The following is a 21,393-nucleotide window of genomic DNA, read 5'->3' as shown; positions in this document are numbered from 1 at the left end:
GACTCAGACAAACTGAGTGTGAATCACTGAACGGACAATGTTATGAGAGGGGAGCTCTGTGATTGGACTTTGATTCAAGTGTCAGCAGGTGGCGGTAGTGCAACATAAACTCCACAGAAGAAGAAGAAGAAGAAGAAGGTGGTTAAACAGGGGACAGATGTGATATTCATGTGGGTTCCAGCACAGCAGGAAATGAAAAGGTGGACAGGTTGGCAAAGGAAGCTGTAAAGAAAGAGAGGATTGATATTAACATCAAATGATCTAAGTCAGAGGGGAAACGAGTCACATGGAGTAAAATTAAATAGGAATGGCAACAATATTGTAACAATCAGACAAAGGGAAGACATTTATACTCAATTCAGAGGGAAATAGATAAAGTCAAATACAGAGGGAGCAACAGAAGAGAGAAGGTCATAATGTCCAGGTTAAGAATCAGTCACAGTCATTTAAATAGTACTCTACATATCATTGGAAAACATTCATCCGGTCTTTGTGAGATATGCAATCTAGCAGAAACAGTTGAACATGTAGTTATTAAATGTAGAAAGTATGTAGCACATAGACAGAACATGATGTCAGAAATAGAGAGAGAGGGACTCCTAAGAAGAGATTTCAGAGAGGGAGAGGCTGAAGATGTTTGTTTAAATCTCTCTTGAGAACAGGTTTGTTGAGGAGGATTTAGGAATGTGAGTAATAATTAAATCCAGCAGATGGCAGTAATGCAACTTTTTGGATGCCAGCTGCCAATAAAATCCGAAGAAGAAGGAGAAGAAGAAGAAGAAGAAGAAGAAGAAGAATCCAGCGCTACACCGTAACCAGAGCACAGTTAGCATGTGTTGTTGTGCTAACGTAAGAAGATGTAATGTTAGAAAATATGTCAGCGTTTAGTTTGGTTCTTCTTCTTTGACTCTTACATGACTACAAGCTACAACACCAACCACGTTTGTTGTCGACCGCCATTAAAAACCAAAGAAAACTCTTGGATGTGTGTTAAGATGTCCGGGTTTCAGGATCTTAAAAGATTTCTTCAGATGGTTATCAGAGATATATCAAAAACAACAACATGTGGATACGACAAAGAAAAGTGCTGGATGTGATTTTAACACCTGAAATCAAGCTGCAGAGAGCAGGTAGGTTTTCTTTCCACTGCTGGAAACGTGTTTCCTGCTCACAGCACAGTGTTAGCCGCAGCTAGCTCCTGCTAACAACATCATTGACTTTACTGGACTACACATTATCTGAAGGCGCGTGAGAAGTAGTCAGGGTGCATAAAATAGCATCAAAACAGACCTTAAATTAAAATAATCCTGGAGAAGACTCCTTCAGACTGAGGTCTAATCATGTCCTCTTAGATTTGTACATTACGTTCAGGGCTTCAAAGTGGTCAGAGAGTTAGGTCTGAATAAAAGCCTCATACAGCACACACGATGGGATCAGCCACTAGCTTTGAGTCGGAGCCAGAGAAAGACTCAAACAAAGGTCTTAACAGACACATTATATTACTAACAACTTGAGCTTCTTTGACTTTCATTTAGAGAGAGCGCAGCACACTGCTCTGAGTGTTAATGAGCTCATGTATGTCTCTTTAAGTCAACACTGAGACAATTAGAGCAGCAGCATTTAGCTCTACCTCCTGTCTCAGCGACGCCATGAGAAGAGACGAGACTCTCTCACATGTCAGACTCTGTAGGCCTTCCTGTCACAGGACCAGAACCCTGTCCTGCAAGGATTCATCTGCTGCTCAGCAGAGCAACATGACATAACACACACACACACACTCCTTTTACAAGCCTGGGTGGAGTCAAATGGCCTGATTTGATTGGTCAAGACTTCACATATGATAGAAGGAAAATTATGTCCTTACATTTTTTTTAAGTGTTAAAGTAAGGAAAGTCTTTCTTCTCCATGTCAAAACTCTGAAGCTTTATGACATCACTAACCTGTTCACCCTCAGTTGATAGAAGCTCAGAGGGTTAGGGTCGTACTGTAGGACGGACAGCCTGTAGGTCAAGACTGACTGTCAGCACAGGTAGGCTCAGATCCAGAATCAGCTGCTTGCTGTACAGTACTGTACATTTATGTAGAAAGTTACTACAAGCTGTTTGAAAGCATCTTTATTAATCCTTTGCATCAAACTCCCATGAGGCTACAGAGGAAGTTCCTTTGTCGAGCTGTATATCATAATAACAATCACAAAGCAGTAAAACCTGAAAAACCTGGCTGAATTTGTAAAGGAATGAATGGGACTCACTACTGGATCACTTGAAGCTTACTTCAAACTTCACCACTTTTAAGAGAGCCACCAAGTCCTGGTTAGTTCAGCAACAGACTTGTACTCATGTTTAGCTGTTTGATCAAATGTGTATCTTACTGTATCCTACTGTACCCAGATTCTTTCTCTTTTTGTCCGTGTATATTGTATCTGTCCCTATCAAATAAACCAGAGATAAATAAAAGCTTCAACAGATCAGAAAAGACACTGCTACTGGAAGACACTGAGGGAACAAAATGAGAGAGGTGCAGCTCTAAAAGACATTCAGGAATGAGATCACACACTGGGACACAGATCACTATTGGGTACTACACATTAGGGGTGTGGACGGTTACAAAAAAATGTAAACAGTTACACGACGTAATTTTTTTTATTTTTATTAATAACAAAAAAAGTGGACCGCAGTCGCGCTATACAACCAATGGAGGGTGCGGCCGCTTTTCAGAAAGATTACTGGGAAAACTCAGGGGGAAGTCATTGCATTTAAAGAGACACACACACCAAAACGGAGCGTTCTGAGAGAGCTGGTTTATACAGGGTCACAAACCTCCTCTGGTGCTTTATTCATGTTATATTTTGACCAAAGCACAAAACCTTTGCTTTGGTCAAAATGGTGTGTGTGTCTCTTTAAATGCAATGACCCCCCCCCCCCCCCCCCCCCCCAGTTTTCCCAGTAGACATCATGGCGGACCTGCTCAAAGGTTTTGTTCTAGGCTGGGGGGGGGGGGGGGGGGAGTCCATGGGTAGAGATTTTTCTCTGTGTTGTAAGACTTATGCAGACCACAAACAAAGGACTGGATGGGTTTATTTCACATTTTGTGGGTCAGTAGACACTCAGGTTACCCAAATACATGTTCAGAAACACTGTAGAAGAGGATTTTTTAGAATATGTCCCCTTTAATAAAATATAGTCTTATAAATCTTTACATAGTATAAATATGTGCTGTAACAAAGTTCTGTCATCATAATGAATGTGTTGTAGGGGTTACACGTGTACCCAGTTAGTAAATCATAACTGTTTAGGAAAAATCAGTAAACGAAAACCGTTTTTAAATTTTTTTTTTAATTATTATTTTAAAATGTTTTAGAGACACGCATTCAATCATCTCTGATCGGGTTCTGGCTTTCCATGTCGCCTTTTTGCAGCGGCGGTAACCGGTTGAACGTAAGTCCGTGAGCCTCTCTCAACCCCCTCTTCGGAGGGGTTCGACCATGGTCAGGGCGCACAGGGGAGTCTTATTTATCTGCTCCAGGGCCGAAGTTGTAGTCCTCAACTTGGGGGCTAACCCCTGTCACTTCACTGGGGTGCAGCAAGGTGTAAACAGACACGGAGAGTCCAGCTTGTTATTTTGACGAACCGGGCCGTTTATTACGCTCTCAGAGCTTGAACTGTACTTAACATCATGACTTTCTCCTGCTTATTCTGCTCCGGTCCCCGGCATCAGAACGTACCTCTCGCACACACCTGCCGAACACACACACTCGACTAGTTCTCTCTCTCTCCTCACTCGCTCCCCCACCCACACACATGCGCACTGAGCCCTTCACAGACAGACAGACCCTGCTGGTATAACTTCTATGTTTTCTGTGTTACTTATATAGCCTACTTTATAAAGCACAATTGTATCTGTCTGACAACTTTGAGTGGCGGCAGTGATGCGGAGGAATCTTTCTGAAAAGCGGCCGCACCCTCCATTGGTTGTATAGCGCGACTGCGGTCCACTTTTTTTGTTATTAAATAAAAAATTAAAAAAAATTACGTCGTGTAACCGTTTACATTTTTTTGTAACCGTTCACACCCCTAATGTATAGTACCCAATAGTGATCTGTGTCCCAGTGTGTGATCTCATTCCTGAATGTCTTTTAGAGCTGCACCTCTCTCATTTTGTTCCCTCAGTGTCTTCCAGTAGCAGTGTCTTTTCTGATCTGTTGAAGCTTTTATTTATCTCTGGTTTATTTGATAGGGACAGATACAATATACACGGACAAAAAGAGAAAGAATCTGGGTACAGTAGGATACAGTAAGATACACATTTGATCAAACAGCTAAACATGAGTACAAGTCTGTTGCTGAACTAACCAGGACTTGGTGGCTCTCTTAAAAGTGGTGAAGTTTGAAGTAAGCTTCAAGTGATCCAGTAGTGAGTCCCATTCATTCCTTTACAAAGCACATATGTTTCATTTAGACCACAGGGGGATTGTTTGAAAAGGTGGAGAAGGGAGATAATATGACCTCTTTAAGTGGTGGTTGTTAACGTATGTTTCATTTTTTTTCACTGTGTCCAGCAGCTTCAAGAACATCTTCAAGGACTGAAGGAGGCTGATACCACCATGTTCCCCTTCACTCCAACCTGAGACTGAAGACAGAAAAGATGATTTGAAGGAGACAAAAGAACATCTGTCAGATTCCAACACTGTGGAAAAGATCAGAAACAAAATAACTGAGACTGATCAGAAATCACATAGCTGCTCTGAGTGTGGTAAAACATTAAAAAGGAAACTGAATCTGACCAGACACATTAGAATTTACACAGGAGAGAACCCCTTCCGCTGCTCTGTTTGCTGTGTAAGATTTAACCAAAAGGTGCATTTGTCCAGACACATGTTGGTTCACACAAGAGAGAAACCCTTATGCTGCTCTGACTACGGTAAAATATTTAACCATAAGCAAACTCTGAAACTTCACATGGCACGCCGAAGAGTTCAGAAACTTCTCAGCTGCTCTGTTTCTGACCAAAGATTGTCTTCGTCTTATCAGTTAAAAGAAGACAAGTGTGTTGGAGGTCAGGCTTTAGAGTTTAATCAAAATCAAACTGAGGAGAAAAGAGAGGTAGAAACTGGAGTTGATGGAGAGGACTGTGGAGGAGCAGAACCAGAGAGGGACTCAGATCCAGAGAGACGTTTACAACCAGAGATTGAGGTCAAGATTGAAGACTGTTATGAACCCAAGACAGAAGACAGTGTTGATTGGAAGGAGACCAGAGGATATTATTCAGATTTAACCTCTGTGGAAAACATAACAAATAAGAGACCAAAGACTGATAAGAAATCACACGGCAAGTGTGATAAAACATTCAGAAGTAAAAGGAATCTTGCCACACATACCAGAATTCACACAGGAGAGAAACCCTTCAGCTGCTCTTTTTGTAGTAAAAGATTTAACCAGATAGGGCATCTGACCTCACACATGTCGGTTCATACGCGGGAGAAACTGTACAGCTGCTCTTTATGCAGTCAAAAATTTAAACATAATACTAGTCTGACACGTCACATTGCACAACACAGGGGATAATCTGTTTAGCTGCTCTGTTTGCAATGAAATATTTAACCGAAAGGCCAATTTAACACGTCACATGGCCAATCACAGTGTAGAGAAACCATTTAGCTGCTCTGATTGTGATCAAATTTTTTCTTGGTCTCATCAGTTAAAAAAACACAAATGTTTTGGAAGTCAGAATGCAGAGCTTCATCAAAATCAAACTGAGGAGAAAAGAGAGACAGAAACAGGAGATGATGGAGAGGACTGTGGAGGAGCAGAACCAGAGAGGGACTCAGATCCAGAGAGACATTTACAACTAGAGACTGAGGTCAAGACTGAAGACAGCTCTGACCCTGAGAATGAAGACAGGGAAGATGATTGTAAGGAGACAAGAGGACATCAGTCAGGGTTAACTTCACATAGCTGCTCTGACTGTGTGTACAAAGTACAAAAAACTGCAGTTCCTCGAGGTTCCACTTGAGGCTGGCTGCAGAAGCGCCGGAAGTGCCATAAGCCCACAGCCAAAAAAGCCAGTTTTTACCACAGGAATCAACATGTTTACAGCCTGGTTCAAAACAGGCACTGTAACAGGCACTGTATATATATACTGTATATATTTTTTTATAAGTCATCGGATTTTATTCTATTAAGGAAAACGACTATGCCCATATAAGGGTTGTGGCAGATTTGATTGACAGCTCTGCACGGTCAGCAGGTCAGGAGGCTAACAGCTTGATCCGTCTGATTTCTCCTCTTTCTTACTTCGTTTGGAGAGTTTGTTTAACACATATCTGACAACATACATGGCTTGCTGTGCGGTTAACAGACCATCCAACAAGTTGAAACTTCAGTTTTTTCCGGTAAGTGATATAGTAGTGTTATATTTACTGCTTACTCATGTGTCGGTATTTATATTTACGGACCTAGCTTGTTTAGTGTTAGCTTGTAAACCAGTCGGCTGACTGTACTGAGTGTAGCTCATTATTTACATTATTTACATTATTTACATTATTTACGGTCAGTGGTTTAGAAATGTTTGTTGTTAAGATGTTGTTGTTGAAAATAATGAGTTTGTGTGATGTTAGAAGCTAAAGGTTCAGCTCGGTGGTTAACCACAGACAGTAAATATGGTTATCTGACGTTATGATGAATGTTATACTCCACGTAAATGTGGACATTAAAAAACAAACTTTGTGTAGTAATTATCCGTCAGTAACATAAACTGAACTGAACCTAATGTGCTGTGTAGGTTATAGAGGATGACATTAACGTTACATGGTTGATGTAGTGTCTTAAGATTTGAGCAAACTGTTAACAAATTTAAAGAAAAAATGCACTTTGTAAGAGCATCTGTGACCATTAAGAACTATATTAATAACATATTAATTTTCACTGAACTCATACACAGAATATAGCAGAAGAAATATAAAATAAGATATAAAGCACATAGATATAAAGTATAAGAAATAGTTTGAAGAATACAGCCATGTACTGAGCTCATGTTAATAATAAATGAGTTACTGTATGTTCTGTACTAAAGCACAGAGAGTTGGGACCTGTTAATGATTTAAATAATTCAGGTTATATTTGTTTCATGTTAAGATGAAGTACTATCCACAATAAACTGCTTAATTTTTCCTCAAAATCTGAGACCATTTGATGTGGAATATCATTGTGCAAGTGAGAGAGCTGAAAATAGCATGATTACAATAAGATTTATCTTCTTAACTTTGAATAGATGTTGATTACCTGAATACTGTACCTTTGTTGTCTGGGTAGTACACTGTTGAATTTATAAATGTGCTCTTACACACAGATGAATACAGAAAAATAGATGAGAACAAAAAAATGATTTAATGAATAACTGATATTTTCTCTCTTTCTTTGTCATCCTGAAGACCCCTCACTAAAAGTCCATGTTCTCCTGGATCCATGTCACATGCTCGAGCTTCTTCTGAATGACTTTTCAACAGTTGAAGTTCTGCTGAGAGAAGATGGCCAGCAGATAAGACAGCAGTACATGAAGGAGCTCCACAAGCTTCAGAAGAAGGAGGAGGGTTTGCACCTTGGAAGACTGTATTCATGCTGTTCAAATAAAAATAGATCTCCTCCAAACAACTTGCAATCAAACCATTTTCTTCCCATTCTAAAACCCTTTGTCCAGTTTAGATGGGAGAAGTTGATATTATGTGATATTAATCTGGGAAGACTACATTTCTAAATCATTTTTATCTGTGTTTTTATTCACAAGTTATTGATCTTATTTACTCTCCATGTATCTTGATTTAAGAATGGGGCTGTGTTTAAGGTCATCATTTTGCAATGACTCTGTTCCATCCCATTTTAAGAAATGAACTACATTAGTATTTATCAAAAGAATAAAAAGTTGTGTAAAAGTAGACTTCCTTCCCTTAGCTATTGAGTTGAGCATTAATGCACATTTTAGTCTTGTCATTTCAAATCTGAAATGTATACTCATAAGTAGACATAAAGGAGTGCATTTAAAAGCACGGCTTTTAATTTAACATCTCCTGTAAACGACACATGTTTACATCACCTGACAACCATGGAAAAACCAAGATATTAAGATAAACTTTGAGTTTGGGGCAGTTGCGATTCTTTAACAGCACACGGGACACTATTTATATCGCTAGAAACGGCAAAGTCCGTGCCGGTGTTACGGTTAAAAGAGTTACCATGTTAATTGGTGACTGTCAGCTGAGTGAGTCTGGTTGTCTTACGTTACAAGTCCTAACGAAATCCTATTCGTTTGGCTTTCATTAAAACATGTCTCATAAGTAATTTTGACATAATGATAATACATAAACGGAACAAAAAGGCATTTGTTAGGACACTTTCAGTCGTGTTTGTCTGAAAGTCATCAGTTAAAGTCCCTGTAAACCGAAAAAAATATATGTTTTAGTTTTTTATACAAAAGAAGAATGTATTATTAACCACCAGGCCAAATTTCGGCAATAAAAAAAACTTATACATTAATAAAATTAAGCTTCAAAATCATGAAAACTGTAGCTGTTCTCTCTCCTCTGCCATGCTGTGGGCGTGTCCATAGAATGCGCCGAAGCCACGCCCACTCGCGGAGAGACGTTCCCTTCTCAACTGTCAAAAATGTAAATGACCTGACTATGGAGGCCTCAGCTCCTCTAACAGACCTGTCTGTCACAGAATGGTCATTTTTTTTCTCCATCATCTTGGTTTAGTCTATCAATGTGTAATGGAAGCCTGTTTCTCAATAGCATAGCTAGCCAAATGAAATAAGCTTAGCTAACCACAATAAAATAATATGTAACTTTACCACTTTTTGCTTTGCATTTATTTATGAACCAGGCAGCCATCCTCACACTATAATTGCCTGTGATTTTTATTACTATTTGGTCAAGTTTAACATTTTTGTGATCAATAATAAGGGAAAACTAGTGCCCCATTTACAGCCTTCTGTTGTACCAGTTTTTTTATTTACACAATAAAGGTAAAATAACCCCACCGTTATCAATATCACCTAGCTAATAAAAGAAAGGTCTATTGTCAGTTTAATCTACATACTGTACCTGCAGGTCCTCATGCTTGATGTGTGAACTGCTGATTTTCATAATTACAACACACAAGCTATGCAACAGGATATACTCAGTAGTATTGAGATTAATGTAGTTTAACACATAATATTTATATCATAGTCACTGTTAATTAAACCATATTTGAACAGGTGCACCTGTGGAGAGTGCAGGATGATGCCCACAGAGATGGAAAGTGTGTGCTGCAAGCAGCTTAACGCCGTATGTAAAGACAATTATATATATATATATATATATATATATATAGTTTCCTTATACAAAATGATCATTCAAAGTATGAATACACAAGATTAATACTGGAGCTTCAGAACTGAAACACCTTCTAACACATACTCCAACAGGTTCAGAATAAATGTCTGGAGCCTCCAGAGGAGCCACACTGCATGACTCTTCATCCAGGCCTTGAGCCTGTCTGCCTGAACTCCTACTCCCTGCAGAATGCTCTGAACATTTATCAGACAGACCACGGACCGCTGGAGATGAAAGAGAGAGCTGTGTAAACTCTGTTAGTCCAGTTATTGGTAATGAGTTACCACCAATCCTGGGAGCGTGGATTGACCCAGATTCTCCCTATAAGAAAGGCTTGACTTAACTTGTGTTTCTATTTTGCTCTTTCATTGTTGCACTTTTATATGATATTTGTACATTACCTATTCCTAATGCACTGTAGCTTGATTGTACCTTATTGTAAGTCGCTTTGGATAGCAGCGTCAGCTAAATTACTTAAATGTTATAGGACTATGGCTAAGCCTAACTGGCTGTATGCAGCAATGTTAGCACGAATAAAAACTGTTGATCAACTCTATGAATTAACTTCACACCTGGTCGGCCTTCTGTTGGCATGCCATTAGAAGGAGAGCTCTCCTTCGCAGCCTTCTTGTAGCACGTCTTCGTCGTTGTAAAATGAAAAGCATTGCATCATAAAACCGATGTTGTATCAAATTCTCTCACTGCTCAAAATGTTCTGCAAATGTTTGTAACTGTATGAACCAAATCAATACCAGGACCTTTTTGTCCAATGATTGAACGATCTTCACTCGCGGCTTTGTTTACAAATTCAAAAGTGCAATGTGAAAACGAACTGCACCAAACCAAAAAAGAAACATTGTATTTGTTCTGTATCTAAGAAAGTAAACTGAAGGACTTTCCTGGTGTGAATACACCCTGATATAACTCCATATAGATCTCATCATCAGGAATGATTTGGCTAACGGAAAAGTTTTACCATCTCACGAAATAATTGAAAATCTGATTCCTGACAAATCTGTTTCTGACCCCGCTGTGAGTGACATAACGTCTTCTACTCCGGGGGCAGAGAGGTTGTAGAGCCTGGTTGTTGAAGGAGGGGCTGCAGGTAACAGTTCAATGGAGCGGTCACACGGCCTTTGAGGAGGTAATGCTCTCTCTCCCTTAACCTGTTTTCAATCTTGATCGCTAGCCCTAATAGCTCCCGCAGGTCTCTAGTTTGAGCTGTCCCCACTAAACAGTCCTTTACAGCTTCGTTCAACCCTTTAAAAAAAAAAAACTTTGCAGTGCTCTGTCGTCCAACCCTAACTCTGCGGCTCGCATCCGAGTAATAAGCTGCATTATAGGGGCCCTGACGCAGGCTAAGTAGCTGGTTGCTAGAGTCACAGCTGGTAATTGGGTGGTCAAAAACAGATGTCATGTCATGTCATGTAAAATGGTCAAAAGGAGCATTAGCAGTGAGTAGGCTATGCCAAAAAGTGATTTCTCAAGACCTAGCCCTCCCTGTGAGCAGACCCAGTACATAAGCTATCCTTGATCTATCGCTAAACGAGGCCAAAGAGGCCGGGGGCTAATTCAGACGAGGAGTCCATTATCCCACAGAGAGTCTGGCTTAAACTTTTAAACTCTGATTAAAAGAAAAGATTAGTATTTCACACTTGCAGAATCTGCAGAATACCTTTGAGTCATCTCCCACCTGAGGTCGGATCCAGTCCTTCAATGCACTCTCTTTCTCCCACTCTTTATTATATCTTTTTCCATATTTTGTGAAGTCTTTGTAGAGAGAGCCTTGATCACGAAACAAGCTTCACCTGGCGAATGAAACCATGCCCACCACACTCAGGGACACAGACAGGGGAGAGAAACGACACAAACATGGAGGGCTGCCGTGATGTGAATCATGACAAATCTAACTGAATAATATCTTTGCACAGACTCATTTTAAATGTTAACAGACACTGATGTACCTTACTATAAGAATGATGCTGTGCAGCTGTAATGCTACAGGCTTGATTGTATACACGTTTATATTCTTATTCCTGCATGGGCTCATTCTGTCAAATGTAGCTCATTGTGTCTTCCTTACAGTCATCTTGTTGCCTGGCAACATGTGATGTCATAATTATGTGTACCATTCTTCATCTTTCATACTCACAGACTCACACACTGCACGCCTGACGTTTTCCTTTTGTAAATCAATCTGTGACTCTGCTCGCTTCAAAGGTGCTGTATAAATAAAGCTATTATTATTAATAACGTCTGTGAGGGTTCAGTGTTAAGGTTAAAGGTGAAGGGCTGGGAAAGAAAAAAGTGTTACTGAGCATAACTGTAATATAATTGTGTATTAAACATTTATAACATAATTATAGTTTTTATTCGATTTGGATGACACAGGGAAAGCCAACATAGCTGGGAGCGCTCTGGCTGGAAGACACAGACATGTTTTGAACGGGCCAGAATGAGGTGACTCAGAAAAGACTGAGAGGGAGGATAGTATGGATATCAGTCAGGGAAGTGAGAGAACGAGCTACGAGGAAACAAAGGAAAACAACGACAGGCCCTGGAAGTAGGGGTGAAGAGACAGAGTTTAAAACAATACTTAGATTCATTAATACACGGATGGAGAGAGAGATACAGTAGAGGGGGAGGAAAGAGACGAACAATGGGTAATCAGTAAAGCTAAATGGGACCAGTTTCAGTTAACTAGAACTAGTGGACAAAAAGTGTTGACAAGTTATTATAAAAGATGTTACAAATGAAATCAGTCCCAGAAGCAAAGTGACAATGAATCAGAAAGCAGTCCCATGATGGACTGTTGTAAAGCCAATTAAGAAATCAATACTAAAGACCATAGGGAATGTAGAGGCCATTTTAATCATGATAACTTTAGTTTCAGAAGTATGGTTTAAGTTTGTGTTAATAGAGTATATTTTTTGTGTTGTAAGAAATAAGTATTAATTTATGCGAAGTACTTGATTTGACATAGAAACCTTTAAGGTGAATAATGGATTTATTTGGGCATATTTTGGCAGGTATTTTGTGTTATGGGTGGAGCCGAGTTAATTAATTTGGGTGCGATGCACAGGTGGTGAGAAAAAAGTAGATGGTTTTTTGTTTGTGGACTGTGGTGGAGGTATAGGAGCCACGCAGCAAATGTTTTTTGATCGTGACCTTTTGTTATGAGTTTTGATATATTCATTTTGGATCTGTTCTGAAAAGTGGAATTGCGAATAAAATAAGAAATCAAGTGAAACAACGGATCTGTGAGTATATTTAAGTGGACAGGCATCAGGAACGAACAGGTTGGCTTCTATGACACAAGTGACAATTTTTATATGACACACAAGAAGAAATTGCTACTACAGGGAGCCAGGAAGGACAGTTATTAAAGCAACAAAAAAAGAGTGTTAAAGTAAAATCTATGGAGGACTAAAAGTGCCAAAATGAAATATATAAATATATAATTAATTAAATCATTAAATGTGTCATCAATTATTTAATATTGGAAATAAATCAACAAATATATAAATAAATATATAAATATTTAATTAATTAAATGCACGTGTTATTAAATAATTATTTAAATGTGTCATTAATTATTTAAAATTGGTAATATATAAATAAATAAACAATTTATGAAATACATAAATAATTAAATAAATGTTTAAATAATTATTTAAAATGTTCATTCATTCTATGTTAAAACACATCTATTTATTCCACTATTTATTTAATTATTTCATGTTTCCTGCTCCAGCAGTGCATCATGAAATCATTTTATCTGTCATCCTCTGCCATCAAACTCAGTGGGCGGGATTAACGCTGATCGAGTCACAAACCATTGCTTTGGTCTGAAGGGTTGCCAGACTAGGTGGTTTCCCGCCAAACAAACAAACAAATATGGCAGCAATCACAGAGGATCTGCATGAGCTCTCCCGTGAGTTGATAACAGATATTTTAGACCTGGCAGAGAATGTTGACGCTGGAATTTCGGACCCTGAACATGTGGCTAGCAAAGCAGAGGGATTTATTGAAGTTCTTGGAGTTATTTCCGGTCTCTCTGACTAAGATATTGGCCGAAGAGTGTTCGCAAACTTAGAAGAAGTTCTCCAGCGCTTCTCCCGTACGGGGCCGCAGCACACACCCGGACCAGGGCGCCCGGCTTTTGACATACCCACTGCCGTTCTAGAGCATCATGTCCGGTGTGGGCTACCAGCGAGTGAAATTGCCGAGAGGTTTGGAGTTTCGAAGAGGACAATCAAAAGGCACATGAAACATAGTGGCCTAAGGTATTCACAGTTAAATTCACGGATTTTATTAAAATTATTAGTAGTGTACTGGCGATGTCCTTCATTTTAAAAGGTGTTAAGTGAAATGTAACATTTAGTTTTTTGGTCTGCGCAGAAAGACAGATCTCTACACCTGTTGCTGATGAGGAGTTGGACCGTATTGTAAGCGAAGTCCACAGAAGCCATCCAAACACCGGCTACAAGCTAATGCGTGGACATTTGAATGTTCCAAGTGAGTATGATCCTAGCCCAATATGAATAAATATAAATGACCATGAACTAGGCGCAAGGTCAATGAGAATATATATTGTGAAGGTAAGGCTCATGTATGTATGTATTCTTTTGCAAAGTAGCGGCTGATATATCTGAAACTCATTTCCAGGGTAAATCCAGATTTGTATCCTGTTATTATGAAGTTTTATATATCATGTTGATGATAGATAAGGTGAACTGCGGTAATTTTTGAGACTGTGGTGGTTTTGTACTGGATTTACAAATTTAAATCCATGGTGTTGCCATTTATTATTATTATTTTTTTTTATTAACACCCTAACACTATCAAAATACTTCTAAATATTTGAAACTCTGGTATTTTTTTCCAGTATTTCTCAGTTAGATTTTTAAGAGTTTTTTTTAAATAAATAGCAAATGAGTGTATGATTATTTTCTGCTCTAAAGTCTCAAGACTGAGAGACCTAGCACAGAGTGGATGCTGAGGGAGTGTACATGAGACGTCTACGGCTGCATGTAATAAAACGACGGCAGTATTCTGTTCCTGGCCCAAACTCTTCATGGCACATAGATGGTCACCACAAGCTTGTAAGGTATCAGTGATATTAGTTGATAAACAATGCAACTTTCTATAGATGTCCAGAGAAATTATCACATTAAAGCTTTTTTGTGTTCAAAACTGTCTGACAGGTGGAGATTTGTTGTCCATGGTGGGGTGGACGGATTCAGTCGACTGGTGGTCTACCTGAATGTGGCTGGCAATAACAGGGCTAGCACTGTCCTACAGAGCTTTATCAATGCCGTTCAGCAGTACGGGCTGCCGTCAAGGGTATGGTCTGATAGAATTCAGAATTCAGATGTAGCAGAATTCATGATCAGGAGCAGAGGTACCAACTTTTTGCAAGGCAAAGGTTTTTTTGTTTGTGTGTTACATACCATTGTTATAATACTCCTGATGTTCAGATCAGGACAGTCCTCGACAACAATTGTTGCCATTTCAGGGTCCCCATTGAACAGTACATGAATAACAGCAGGACTTAATCCGGTGACATTGGGGCCATCATGCAAAAAGGAGTGGGCTATCATCCTTCCTGCAACCGGGAAGAGGTTGCTCTCAATAAGCACCTCTGATGCAGCTGGAACGAGATGGTCAGGCTCACCTTCAAATAGCAGAGTTTGGCCCACTCCTCCTGTAAGTACCAACAGAGCAGGGCTTAAAATCAAACAATTAACTTTTAAAATGCATGACATTAACCTGAATAGTAGCACATTTACCAAGATTCATTCTGAATTTTTAAAGAATACTGTATACTGTTAATAACACACTGGAAACAAGCTGTAACAAGGCTATAGGTGCTTGACAAGTTTTAGGAAGGAAGGACAAACACATGAACTGTTATGCAGACAGCATGAACAGCCAATGCAGATTATCATATAATGATTAATATCAGCCAAATTACCTGATGGGACCAGTAAACCACTAATACCATTCCATATAAGACACATAATTGATATTAATGTAACAGGATATATTTATATTATTCTACTAACCATCAAGGGTACAATGAAGTGGACATGCCCATTCCTGTTGCTGTTTATAGAATGAGAGAAGTGTCCGTTCCCTGTCCTCCTCACTCTCCCTTACATCCATTTTCAGTTTAAGAGGCTTCCCGGTTGCATGTTCACTTAGTAGATTATCTTTGAAAACTTGGGCAGCCAGAGTTGGTTCTTTAATAATCTTCCAGTCTAGACAAGAACAAAAAAAAAATTAACTACTTCGCATGTTAAATGCAGATAAACTCACCCAATCAACAGAAAAGGAGGAACACCTGAAAAATGTAACAGAATCCAACAGCCTTTTAATAGATACTAGGAAAGTCCATTTCTACTTCACTTTCATCAGAATGATGCTTATTTGCTGTTTTAAGTCAACCAAGCTTCACTTAGATGTGGAGTCTGTGTCAATGTGTTCTGTTGAACTGTATGAGGAAGTGTTTCTAAGGTTCTATAAAACAGCAGTGATAATGGCATGTCTTATAGTCGTTATCTATTATGGTTAAAAGGTGTTATTCTTCTATTGACTGAGTTCTAATTATGCACAATATCATAGCATTCCTACTGTGATGACGCAAACCATTGTCAAGTTCTTTAAGATCAATCTTCTCACTTTCAATCACTACTGGTTCTACTTCACTCTCGACAGATGTTTCAGGCCTCACTGGAACGCTGTCCCTGTCAGTGGGTGGCTCTCTATCATTTTCCTCACCACGGTCTCCCTCTCCTTCTCTATGTGTTTCCTGCATGGGGGTCCTTGAAGTTCAGAAAATGTTACAGTCATTTCCTCTCATCTGTGTGCACAAAAACTAAAAAGACATTTCTTAATGAAAAATGAATATGTAATTCTTATATATCTTTAACAAGTGCATACCCATCACAGTTAGCTCGGTGCAGTTTCATTTCAGAGAAGGGAACCTCCTTCTGACAAGTGATACATGAGATGGCTGGACCAGAGGCATGTCCCGAGCTTTCCTAAGAACAACAAATCTGTTAAGTATTGATTAAAACTCCACAGTGCAATTTATTTGAACTATGTATCAAATGGTGACAGTGTAAATTTCCATACTGAATCAATGGGTAAGTCCTGTTGAAGTGGGCGTATGTCAATTGTAGCCTGTCCAATTGTTGTAGATGGATCTTTTAGATAGGTAAGGGTGTATCCTGTGCTGGGACATTGAAGAAGTCCAAGATTTCGACTGCGAGTAGATCCTGCAATTTTTAGAAACTCAAAGCCTCCCCCTTCTTGCAGCTTTGGAAACACCTTCATCAGTTTAATTGTTACAACCATGGGATCGTTGTCATTTCCTGTAAATATACATAATGCACATTAACTCAAATACCAAAAGCTAAGCTGTGATAACAAATACACACCAAGAAAATCATGTAATTAAAGTTTGAGCCTAATATGTAAAATAGGTGAACACAAATGGTGATAAAATGAAATCAAAAATACAACTCCTACTAATGTCAGGACTCAGTGTTTTGCCAAATTTCTTGTTTCAGACGCACCTGAAAAGATCACCTTTGTTCTCCAAGACCTGAAGCAAGAAGGTCTGCTTTAAGCTGAATGTTGGAACTTTATCAGCCTTGTTGTCAGCCAAACAACAGAAAGTGTGTGTGTAGCTTCTTCGGATGACTTGGCTCCGTGCTGGCCGTCTCCTGGCGCCGCCGCCGTTGTTGTTGTTGTTGTTGTTGTTGTTGTTGTTGTTGTTGTATGGAGCAAAGAGCCTTGCTACTTCGGCTGCAACACAGAGAAAATGTTACAGCTCCCATGATCGCCACTCAGCTAAAACATCCGCAAATCCCTGCTTAGGGTAATTTCAACGAATGTCACTGATAAATGTAATAAAGAAAGCAAACAACAACTAAAAAGAAATAACTGATAATACTCCAACTTAAGGGCTGCTGACATGCTAACAGCATTCTGCCGACTAGCTAGCTTCGTTTAGAAGCACATCTGGCTATCCTTACCTACCTTGAACAGGTGTACGTGGTGTAGCGACAGGTATCTGCTGTACCTGTGCTGCCGGTGGAGTTCTCCTCAGAGCTTCTTCAATCAAATTAGCTGCTTCTCTTAGCAGCTCTGGAGAGGTTTTGGACATCCTGCACCTAACACTTTGCACCAATGGTGAGGTGATTGATCCGTCTTCACCAAGGGGCAACCTCCGGTCTCGAAAAATGAAGCCTATGCGGAAGTACAAAAAACTGCAGTTCCTCGAGGTTCCTCTTGAGGCTGGCTGCAGAAGCGCCGGAAGTGCCATAAGCCCACAGCCAAAAAAGCCCGTTTTTACCACAGGAATCAACATGTTTACAGCCTGGTTCAAAAAACGAGATATATCTGAGAAGTTGACGGCCCCTTCTCCTCACACTGTGGGGGGGGTGAATTTTTTTATAACTCATCGGATTTTATTCTATTAAGGAAAACGACTATGCCCATATTTGGTTGTGTCAGATTTGACTGACAGCTCTGCGCGCTGCATCTGTCTGTCAGGTCAGGAGGTCAGGAGGTCAGCAGGTCAGGAGGCTAACATCTTGATCCGTCTGATTTCTCCTCTTTCTTACTTCGTTTGGAGAGTTTGTTTAACACATATCTGACAACATACACGGCTTGCTGTGCGGTTAACAGACCATCCAACAAGTTGATGCTTCAGTTGTTTTCGGTAAGTGATATAGTAGTGTTATATTTACTGCTTACTCATGTGTTTATATTTACGGACCTAGCTTGTTTAGCGTTAGCTTGTAAACCAGTCGGCTAACTGTGTAGCTCATTATTTACATTATTTACATTATTTACATTATTTACATTATTTACATTATTTACGGTCAATGGTTTAGAAATGTTTGTTAAGATGTTGTTGTTGAAAATAGTGAGTTAGTGTGATGTTAGAAGCTAAAGGTTCAGCTCGGTGGTTATCTGACGTTATGATGAATGTTTTACTCCACGTAAATGTGGACATTAAAAAACAAACTTTGTGTAGTAATTATCCGTCAGTAACATAAACTGAACTGAACCTAATGTGCTGTGTAGGTTATAGAGGATGACATTAAAGTTACATGGTTGATGTAGTGTCTTAAGATTTGAGCAAACTGTTAACAAATAAAAAAAACTTCACTTTGTAAGAGCATCTGTAACCATTAAGAACTATATTAATAACCATATTAATTTTCACTGAACTCATACACAGAATATAGCAGTAGAAATATAAAATATAAATAACATGTGGAATGAAAATAAGATTTAAAGCACATAGATATAAAGTATAAGAAATAGTTTGAAGAATACAGCCATGTACTGAGCTCATGTTAATAATAAATGAGTTACTGTATGTTCTGTACTAAAGCACAGAGAGTTGGGACCTGTTAATGATTTAAATCATTCAGGTTATATTTGTTTCATGTTAAGATGAAGTACTATCCACAATAAATTGCTGAATTTTTCCTCACACAAAATCTGAGATAATTTGATGTGGAATATCATTGTGTGAGTGAGAGAGCTGAAAACAGCATGATTACAATAATGTTTATCGTCTTAACTTTGAATAGATGTTGATTACCTGAATACTGGACCTTTGTTGTCTGGGTAGTACACTGTTGAATTTATAAATGTGCTCTTACACACAGATGAATACAGAAAAATAGATGAGAACAAAAAAATGATTTAATGAATAACTGATATTTTCTCTCTTTCTTTGTCATCCTGAAGACCGTTCACTAAAAGTCCATGTTCTCCTGGATCCATGTCACATGCTCGAGCTTCTTCTGAATGACTTTTCAACAGTCAAAGATCTGCTGAGAGAAGATGGCCAGCAGATAAGACAGCAGTACATGAAGGAGCTCCACAAGCTTCAGGAGGAGGAGGAGGGTTTGCACCTTGGAAGACTGTATTCATGCTGTTCAAATAAAACTAGATCTCCTCCAAACAACTTGCAATCAAACTATTTTCTTCCCATTTTAAAACCCTTTGTCCAGTTTAGATGGGAGAAGTTGATATTATGTGATATTGATCAGGGAAGACTACATTTCTAAATCATTTTTAACTGTGTTTTTATTCACAAGTTATTGATCTTATTTACTCTCCACGTATCTTGATTTAAGAATGGGGCTGTGTTTAAGGTCATCATTTTGCAATGACTCTGTTCCATCCCACTTTCAGAAATGAACTACATTAGTATTTATCAAAAGAATAAGAAGTTGTGTAAAAGTAGACTTCCTTCCCTAAGCTATTGAGTTGAGCATTAATCTGAAATGTATACTCATAAGTAGAGACAAAGGAGTGCATTTATATAGAAATATTTATTTAATCTGAAAAACAACATTAAAAAAAGTCTGTTTTTACAGCAGAGATGAACATGTTTACAGCTTGGTACAAAACAAACAAATAGGTGTGATTAGCTCATGTCTCGATGGACACACACTGTACGGGGGGGGAATGTTTTGATGACTCATCAGTTTTGATTTGATGAAGGATAAGAGTTATTCACAATAAGGCGTGTAGCTGACCAGCTTGACAGGTGGGCGCGGTGTAACGGTTTGTCAAGATTCTTAAAACCCGCCTCAGCTCTCAGCCTGTGGGTGACATCACTCAGGCCATCCGGGGGAGACCTCCCTCACAGCGAGCTGTTGAAGAGAAGCAACTGAAGTCCACCCCAGAAGAACCAACAAATACAGATGTTGTTGAGGCTCAGGTTTCTTCCTCTGTCTCTGCAGCTCTCTGGGCACCTCGACGGACCAGTCACCAATAATCCACACTGTGTCTATAGGAGAAATACAAAGGTGTTCAATTAATGCCTCAGACAACACAAAATGTACAGTTAACTACATGTGACAGCTCAGGCTGTTTTTTTGTTATGAGACACATCTGCAGGAATAATATTGAACAAGGTAGCTGCAACTCATCATAATAGATGCCAGTCTTAAATACTATTTTTTCTAATACTTAAAGTTTTTGGTGTGAAGCTGACACTGTCCACAGACTCCATGACTTCACAGGTTCAATAGAAAACAAATGTCTTATAATTAATACTAAATAATTATTTTTAAATTGTCATGTTCACCTCATCACTGTTGACATCAGTAAATATAAAACACAGACATTCCTCTTTTTGTCACAACAGTAACATGAACTGTATGCTTTGTAATATTGATTTCTTCTGGATGTCTCATATTTATTTACAGTTTATGGATAAAACTTTGTTAATGTATTTCTCTGCTAACAACGACAAAGTCTAACTGCTCTGACAAATAACTAATAACCATGATTGTATATTTAAAAAAGTGTAGTTTTAAGACTTTAATTAAATATTTGTGTTGAATATAATTCGTTTTAACTGTGTTGTAGAAAAGTTAAATGTTAACTTACTGTTTATAGAGTTTTCTCAGGATGAGCAGGAATAGTTGATGATAGCAGCCTAGCTGTTAGATATGCTGTGAAGTGGACTGCTGACGTCGAGCTGAATGGGCGGAGTTAAGTCCCGCCGGTCCCGCCTTACTGCTGTAGCTAGGTTGATCCGAAGTTAGGTTGAGACTGCAAATCCAATATGGATGCGGCCGTCGATTGGACTCATTTTCTGCCTATGTAACAGACGGGTCAGGGTTCGTCCAGTAATATTTACAGTCTATGGTCTTCACGTGTATCATCAGCAACAATTTTTTCGGCGACAAATGAAGAGCGTACCGAAACGAATATACGGATGAACACTGCCACCTAACGTATCGGAGTGCATTCACTGCTTCAATCCATTATCTGGGATCGATCTGTCATGACTTGCTTTGCTGAGTAACCAATCAGATGTTAGAAACTTTGACGAGCAGCAGTGACAGATTAAATGATTTCATGATGCACTGCTGGTGTAGGGACCATGAAATGACAAAGTAAATAGTGAAATAATTAAATAAATAGTAAAATAATTAAATGTCGTTTTACATTAAATGAATTAACATTTTAAACAA

At 38.9% G+C, this 21,393-nt stretch overlaps 2 long non-coding RNA genes across 2 annotated transcripts; one reads left to right on the top strand and one right to left on the bottom strand.

Moving 5' to 3' along the window:
• The first annotated feature begins 781 nt into the window (after positions 1 to 781).
• LOC109994047 (uncharacterized) lies at positions 782 to 10,063 on the top strand. Its single transcript, XR_003809284.2, has 4 exons — positions 782 to 1,130; positions 4,559 to 6,391; positions 7,430 to 9,322; positions 9,463 to 10,063. It is a non-coding gene; the product is annotated as an uncharacterized lncRNA (long non-coding RNA).
• A 9,655-nt stretch (positions 10,064 to 19,718) lies between these two features.
• Positions 19,719 to 21,291, bottom strand: LOC136182725 (uncharacterized). The gene is made up of 2 exons (XR_010668766.1): positions 20,804 to 21,291; positions 19,719 to 20,198 (listed from the first exon to the last, which is right to left on the bottom strand). It is a non-coding gene; the product is annotated as an uncharacterized lncRNA (long non-coding RNA).
• Between the last annotated feature and the right edge of the window lie 102 nt (positions 21,292 to 21,393).

The sequence above is a fragment of the Labrus bergylta genome, chromosome 15 (genome assembly GCF_963930695.1).
Source record: "Labrus bergylta chromosome 15, fLabBer1.1, whole genome shotgun sequence".
Lineage (NCBI taxonomy): Eukaryota > Metazoa > Chordata > Actinopteri > Labriformes > Labridae > Labrus > Labrus bergylta.
Note: the sequence above shows the minus strand (reverse complement) of the source record. Positions and strands in the feature narration are given on the sequence as shown.